Source organism: Arachis ipaensis, chromosome B4 (assembly GCF_059453495.1).
Source record: "Arachis ipaensis isolate K30076 ecotype BB chromosome B4, ASM5945349v1, whole genome shotgun sequence".
Classification (NCBI taxonomy): Eukaryota; Viridiplantae; Streptophyta; class Magnoliopsida; order Fabales; family Fabaceae; genus Arachis; species Arachis ipaensis.
The window spans coordinates 25,309,734-25,318,741 of NC_142439.1; the positions used below are offsets into that span (position 1 = coordinate 25,309,734).

Genomic DNA, 9,008 nt, shown 5'->3' on the forward strand with positions numbered 1-9,008 from the left:
AGGGAAGAGAAAATGGAGAAGATTAAAACTGATGATGATGATTAGTTTTTATAAGGTAGGTTAGGTGTCATAAGAAGATGGATATACATATATACATATGTCATTACCATACATATATATGCTTGCATGCCTCCACGTTTCAGATCTTTATTTTGCTTTCATATTGTGAATGAATCCACGTTTTATATATATATGTATAATGGATATGAGACCAGCTTTAGATTTTCTTTCTTCATTCCTTAAAGGCTTCGGCCATAATAATAATAATAATAATAATAATAACAATAAAAATATATTTAATTTTTGTTTTATCAAATTATTTTTTTTGATAAATAATTTAAATTTAATAGAATAAGTAATAATTAAATTAAACTTCAATAATTATAAAATTCTATTTAATTATTTTTGTTAAAAATATATTTTTTTTTAAATTATATCTCAATATGATATATTAACTCATAAATAGTTAATTATTTAATTTTTTTAAAATCCGGGTCTTACAAGTTACGTGTTTCTATCATTTAATTTATTTAATACACCATGTGCTAACACTAACGATATTTTTTCAAAAAAAAATATATTGATAAAAATAGATAAATATAATTACAAATATAACATAAATAAATAAAATATATAAATAAATGCGAAATCAATATGCTTACCAATGTCTTTGTTAAATTTTATAAATTAGAGAATACATTTGGTTGTTTGGTGATCACATAAATGATCAAATAATTAGATTGTTAATTGATCTCATAGTGTGCATCTTATTTTTTTCTCATTTATGAGTGAAAGCGAGAATTAAGAGAAGTAAATAGTAATACATAAAGAAAAAAAAAATTGCACCACAATACATAATTATTACCAAAAGAAATATTCATATTAGAATAATATTAAAATTTTACATACTGCAAATCATGAAGCTAAGATCAATCATAATGTACTGGTCATTTTTCTCTATTTTTGACCATGATATAAGTTTTTCGTTGTCAATCAAGAGTCCAATAACATTTAATTAAACAAAAAAAAAATTGAATTAAAAGTACCAAATTAAGAACAAATGAGTGAATAACATAAGGAATTATAACTTTGTACGTGTATAAAATAAAGAGAATTTACTAATTTATTTTATGTTAAATGATAAAACTAACAATAGTATATTAATAAAAGGATATACCTTTAAAAAAAGTCACAATACAATTTTAAATATCATAAATAAACTGTTAAAATTTTTGTTATCGATAAAATAATGGTATTATACAATTTTTTGGCAAAACTTAAAATTAAAAGGAAAATAATTTTGTGTGGGTTAATATAAATTAACTACGTACTAAATAAGTAGAATTGTTCATTTGTTTGTTTCAATAGATCAGCATGGGCAAGCAAATCAAAATGATTATCCGAAATTTTACGATCATCGACCGGATGTATTATACGTGACTCTTTTTTAAAAGATATTTTGTACATGTGTACAGTTAAAAGATATATTCTGCTTGATTTTTCAATTTCAAAATTTGAGAAGACATAAACCTTCCTTTCTACCAATTCATTCTCAAATATTTTTGTCAAATAATTCTCGATTGAACAATGAATTTTATCGTATTGCAAAATAAATTAAATATAAAAACTATTAGCATTTACAAAGCTATTAAAAAGAATTGTCTTTGACTTTTGAAATGGTGTACTTATAAAATTAACTTAAAATATGAACTACAAATATTTATAAGAATTTAATTTTGATGTATTGATAGTGTAAAATAATTTTACACGTGCATCCAATTACGTAATGACACATTAATAAAAATAGATATATTTCACATTGACCACATGAATAGTCATCCAAAAGAACAAATGAATTTTGCACAACTGTGTAAAACGCTAGTGCATCAACATTAAATTCTATTTATAATATGTCGGTAGGGTTAAAAATATACTAATAATACTAATAATACTAATAGTTTAAAGATAATTGTACTACAGTTATAATAAATTTAGTTATTACTCTAAATAAATAAAATATTTGAAAACTAAAAAAAAAATTAGCCGTAATTATGTTTGGAATGTTCTCGTTTTTTTTTTTTATTTGCCATTCTTTCAACGCAATGTTAGATTAAGGAAACTCTAAATTTGAAATAAAATAATAAATGTCATGTGATAGAAAAATAACCAAGATTAACAATTTTTTTAATTAAATAGTGATGTTTTAATTTTTTTTTCACGTATCTTCATATATTAGCAAGAAAAATAAAATTACGTATTGTGACTCTTTTTCTTTTACTACGCTTTAATTTTAATTAATTAATCTTGTGTCCATACAATATAATTAAACTTTTAATCACTCTAATCTATTGATGAATTACACCTCTCTTAGTAATTGCATTACTAATCTGAAATACAAAAAAAAAAAAGAAAAAAAAAGGTGATACATATATCCAAGAAAGAAACAAACTTAAACGTCGATAAAAAAGAAATTTTATATTAAAAAATTTAAAAATAACATATCCAAGAAGAGTAGTCGTAATATATAAATTGAGGTAACAATTTAAATTTCTCTAAAATTAATTTAATCAAATACCAATATTAGAAGTAAATTACTTAAATAATATTTAATCTATTATAGTCTTTAGACACGTGTAGATTAGAGTCATTCTTGTAACGACAACCAATTGAAACAACATCATAAGTTCAAACATTTAAAATTCTTGCAAATTCAGACCATCCCCTTGTTAAATAAGTTTCATCATCCGCTATCCATGTACTGCGGCAAGGTATAGAATTGTCACACCGAGAAACTAAACTGACATTTATTTCCTTCAATGGCATTGTATTGATGCAAAAGAAGGCCGGTAATTTCTGAAAAAGATTCACTGTTATAAAATTATTTTAATTATGAAAAATTTAAAATAAGAAAATTTGAATATATTACCAATTGTTGAAATTGCATCTCCGAGTTTGACACGAATTTATCAAAAATGAACTTAAATTGAGGGAATTCAATCTCATTATGTGCTCCACTTTGAAGATTTTCGGGCAAATGTAGAAAGCATGGAGGGGATGGAACTTGAACTTGGCCTACAAAGCTCCGTAGAAACAATTCCTCAATAAAAAATCGAGCTCCTCCTAAGAAATCCAACTTTACCCACATCCCATTAGGTTGGTCATAATATATGAGTAGATTCAACCATCCTTCGGTAAAATAGAGTTTATTGTCCCTTCGTTGGACGCTTACATCTATGTAATTAGAACCCGAATCAGTGAGTACAACTTGAGATGGTATTTGATAGATGTGGTGCATTGTAAACGATTGTGACAAAAGACAATCGCACTGAAACATTAGATGAAAAGAATAAATTGGAGTAAGAACAATCATTAAATTATCAAAAGAATAATATAATAGAATGAATATATAAAAGATACTATAAAAAATTATAAATTGTACCTTAAAAGGATCAACTTCGATGAAAAATGAAGAATACATTTTTATTCTACGAAGTAGTCAAGGAAGAATAATAAATTAAAAAAATGAGTTGACTCTTAGATCTAGACTCACAAACCACAAAAAAATACTATATATAGCGATGATAATATTATTAAAGAAACGTTCTGAAAAAGAATCTCGAAGACGATAAAAAAGAAGAAGTTAAAAACAACAATGACAATGTTAAAAAAGAGGACGATGATGACCACATATAAAAAAAACACGCATATCTAATTTGGTTAGGACTTAATTGATAAAATTATTTGACCGCATAACTTTATTATAATATAATAATCTTACCCATACAAAAATTTTATAAATAAAAATAATCTATTTACTTGATCAAAATAAGAAAATATGTAATAGAAAAAAAAATCTAATTGAAACTTTTTTTAAAATTATTATGCGTATAAAATATTTGAATTTGAAAACATCTAATCGAAACATAATATCGTATAACGTAATTAAAAATCTTATTGAATTTTTTAATCTAAAAATCCTTCCATTTAAATACCAAACACAATATTTTATCATAAAAAATTTTAAATAATCTCTAAAATTACTTCACCTCTTAAACTACTTCATTCAGATATTATTAAATATGATATTTTCTTTTTTTTTAAGTGACAATAAATTAAATATATTTTTTTGGAACTTTTTTAAAAATAATTTTATATAATTATAAAAGTGGCTTAATTTTGTATATATAGGAGGGCAACGTATAAAACTATATCTACTTAATAATTAGTATTTTTTGTGTTTTACACAAATTTAAGTTTGTTTTGTAAAATAGAAAGATTGGAGGGTACATTTTGCTTTTTTCCTATTCTCAATCTAAAAATTAGATGGTTGGATTTTATTATATTTAATTTTAAAAATTTTTGAAAATCAAACGGTACTATTTCAATGTTAATTATTATTTATTATTAATAATATTTTATTCATAATCAAAAATAAAAATATAATTATTTAAATTTAAATTTTAAAAGAATTAACGTTTATAAGTAACAAATGATCTATTTTATTATGTATATTATAAATTAATGAATTAAACTAACAGATATAATGAATTATAATTAATTAATAGGTATAAATTATATAACATTTAAAAAAAATAAAATGAATAAAAAAAATAAAAAAAATAAAAAAGATAAAAGACTACAATAAAATAAATTGAATGTGAGTTTTTTTTTTGGTACATTTCATATCATATCTATTTCAATAATAATAATAAATAAAAATACGTCAACTTAATATCTAAGAAAAAATATGAGATAAAATCATAATACAGTTCTAAAGTAAAAGCTTAAATTAGAGCATAATATCATTACACAACACAAATTGAAAGTAATTTCACGCTACAATATGCCACAAACAGGTAAATGACTTAAATTTAAATACGAAATATTTTTTATTTATGCATACAACAACATGGTCTATAAATACTTCATGGATAACATATCATATATAGCTCCGAATGATGAGCACGGAAGTTGGAGAGTGTGGTAGTTTGTGTCTACGATAGTTGCCTTCTTGCAACGACGCCTCATAGGAAGAAAAATAATTATTGTTGTAAAAGCTATCCAATGAAAGAGTAATTGGTAGACGAATGATATTTTCTTCTAGTATACATGGTCTTTTATAGTGATAAAATAAAAATAGAAGGAATTAAATTTTATATTTTTATATTAGGAATAGAATTTGATATTTATCCTAATAAAATTATTATTATTATCAATATAAATGGGTTAACAACTTGCCACTAATAAAATCATTGGATAATGAATAAGAATTATAAGGGTATCAATATAATTAAAATGAATATAATTAAAATGTTTAAAAATATTTTCGATTCATAATTAGTTTAATAATGCATTAAATATTGATTTTATATAATTATAATAAAGATATTTTCCTAAATTAGTATAATTATGTATTATTCATTAAAATAATTAAAAATATTTCTGATTAATAAATGATAAGTAGTTTAATAATATATTAAATATTGATTTTATATAATTATAATAAAGATATTTTCCTAAATTAGTATAATTATGCATTATTCATTAAATGCATTCATTTTGGATGGAAAATGGGTTCGCGAGAAAGTGACACCTCACTTTTATTAGTCGGGGAAAACCCAATTTTAATATATTAAGTAGATTTGATTTAATCAAAAGGAAGCTTCTTCAAGAAGCCAAAAGTCTCACACTTGTTACTTTTGGTCTTGAAAAATGGAAGTGAGAATTCAATTGAGTTTAATTTGCTTTCAATACTTCTTTCAAAAGTTTCTTCTTCTCTCTCCTATCTCTCTTTGCTTTTAGTCACTTCAATCTATCAAAGAAGAAGATGGAAGAAAAAGTAAAGTCACAAAGAATAGTCAAAATAGATATTTGCCATTGAAGGAACGATTTGAAGAAAAGTTTTAAGACTGTCGTTGCCAAAAGTAGAAGCAAATCCGCCTGTGTCAAGAAGATCTAGTTTGATAAAAGTTCATTTTCATTTTTGTTCATCAAAGAAAGAAGATAGCTTCTGAAGTCTCAAGTAAGAAGAAGTAAAAATGAAAAACCTGAAGCACTCCTGGGTCAGAAGCCCATCAATAATCAGAATCCATTCTTGGGGCCAAAGTCAAGATCCATGGCTAAGATGGAAAAAGCTTGAAAAAAAGGGTTGAGAAAGATGAGGTAAGCCTAGATGCATTAGCCTCGGCTCTCTCATCTCTCTCTGTTCAAAGCTGCTGCTACTCAAGATAGGAGAGAAAGTTGCTGGGTTAGGGTTTCAACCTTGGAAGCTTCCCCTTCTATATTAAGGGTGAACGGCCAAGGGTTGAGATCAAGGAGAGTAAGTGAAAGCACAGAATTCTCATAGTTACCCGAGCTTCCTGAGTTCTTCTCCTTAAATGATGTTCATTTTATTTTCTTTTTCTTAGTTTTGTCTGTCTGAGTCTCATGGTGAAAAAGACAAACATGGTGAGGTTTGTAAGAAAAAGCCAGTGAGAGGGAAAAGGCAGTGATCAAAATTAGAGAAAAAGTCATAGATGTCTTAGAGTTTTTTTGTACATCTTTCTGTTGTGTTTCATGATCCTGTGGGGATTCTCTTACAAGTTGGGTTAGCACTTTGCAGTTAAAAGCTAGGTTTTAAGTCCTAGTCAAATTCAGATTGGGTGTAGAATCTGGATTTGTCCCAGATAAAAATGGATAGTTCTTAAGAAAAATTGGTGTTTGTAATGTTGTGAAAACATAGTAAAATTCCATCATTATTGTGATAGAGACTGGATATAAGTTATATTGCATCTAGTAGATGAACCAGGATATTTTTGGTGTTATTTCTTCTTCCCTACTCTTTTTTCAGTTTTTGGTTATCAGGAGACAAAAATAAAAGGGTCTCTCAACTCGGCACGAGACAAAAACAGAAATATCTCCTTAAATTTTTTTAAAAAGGCAAAAATTAATATTCAACAAAAATGGGTTAAAATTTAACCCTTCTTCTCTTAGTCACTGATTACCATTAGAAAAATTCAATACATAGAAAAAGAAAAATATTGTACGACTTATATTGTTAATATATTCATTGGAAATTAAAACTTATTACTTCATTACAATACCAAAGAGTGTAGTTCTCATTTTTTAACAATCGATATGTATCACATCCCATTCTTATTTCTTATGCAGATCCAATAGTACTCAATATAATGATAACTATCAAGAATGAAAGAAAGGTCGTCCCTTTAATTAATTCGCCATAGCAGGCACATGAAGTTTCTCTCATGCTCAACTACCAATCCTAACTACCAAATTAACACATACCAATACATACACATATACATATATGTCTCCCAATATATACTCTTATAAATAGAGCACACATCCCCACAGGTTTTCTCATCTTTCTCATCTCATATATTTTATAGAAAATTAATTATGAATACCATGAAAGCCTTTTTGTTGATGTTACTGTTTTTCACCTATGCTGCTGCGGCTACTGATAATAAGCCATTTGAAGCTGATGCAACACAAGGTAATAATATAATATAACGAGAATTTCTTAGATGTTGTAAAAATAAATGATATTTCTTCTTATTTTATCTATATTGTGATATATCAGTAATCTTAGAAGGAGAAGAGAGGGTTTAGCTAGTTAAGTGGATTTTAAAATTTTGAAAATTTAATTTTAGAAAGTAAAAATGAGTCACATTATTGATAACCACAGTATAATTAAATGTAATAGAGCAGGGATTCTTATTTCTTCTCTTAGAGCATGTAGAATTTTCTAATGTATTAATACTATCATGTATACAATGAACTTAATTTTAACTCATTGACCATATAAAAAACTATACAATTATATGATAATATCTACTCTTTAAAATAATTATTTATTATATAAATATAACAAATAATTATATTTATTAATACGATAATATATAATTGGATATATATAAATTGTTTTAACATTAAAATTAAATTCGTATAGAATATATATATATATATATATATATATATATAGTGGTACTACACTATTTATATGACATTTGTGAATGTATTCTCTAATATGTCTATATTATCATGATAGTTATAGATCTATAATATTTCAAAAAATATTACTAAAATTAAATAATATTTTTTATTATTTTACAATACTTTTAAAAAATATTTTCAAAATATTAAAAATAACTTTAATGGTAATATTTACATAACTATCGTAACCATCATAAGTAGGTACATACTATTTATTTTTTATAACTATATGGAGCATGCAGGAAGCATAACAAAAGTGTTGGAATCAGTCCCTGGTGGAGCAGAATATTATATGTTGGGTAAAGGAGGAGAGCTCAGCACATGCCATCACCTTTGCTTTATTGGCATCTTAGTCTATTGTTGCGATTCTTACTCCCTTCCACGTAAGATCGCAAAATATGCATAGCTCTTTCCATCGATAATCTATGCATCACCTGCCCCAGCTTCCATCACTACATATATAAGAGTTATGAAATAAAGTACAGAGTATTTTTATCTCTATACCTCTGTATACACCATGTTATATGTACGTGTACGTCTTGTATTGTACGTGTCTTCCATGCATGTGCCTTACGATATCTTGTAATGTTACACTTTTGTTATCAATGTTATGTATTTTCAATTCATATAAATTAATAGTGTGTTCTAGCTACATGATTTTATTATTTATTAATTTTCTTCTAAAACATTTATTAATTGTTTTATCTTTTCATGGAAAACACAACGCACACTGACAAGTGACATCAAAGTTTATATATAAATTATTAATACATGCAATGGATATAAATTGTTTATATGGGAAAGGAAAAGTCTTGGACAGTACTTTTTTAATAATTTGGTCAGTATTTAACTATAATAAAAGATAAGTGATTTTTTATTATTAAATATAATCTCACATCATTAAAAATATTATTGATAACTAATTAATGGTTATAAAATACAAAATTTGCTGTCTCTAACACTCCCGTATAAAAAAATATATATAGATAGTTATATCAATGGTGTTCTAGTAC

At 25.2% G+C, this 9,008-nt stretch overlaps 1 long non-coding RNA gene across 1 annotated transcript; it reads left to right on the forward strand.

The window, feature by feature from the left end:
* Positions 1–7,210: 7,210 nt before the first annotated feature.
* On the forward strand, positions 7,211–8,647 carry LOC107637718 (uncharacterized). The gene is made up of 2 exons (XR_001619481.3): positions 7,211–7,495; positions 8,238–8,647. It is a non-coding gene; the product is annotated as an uncharacterized LOC107637718 (long non-coding RNA).
* The last annotated feature ends 361 nt before the right edge of the window (positions 8,648–9,008 follow it).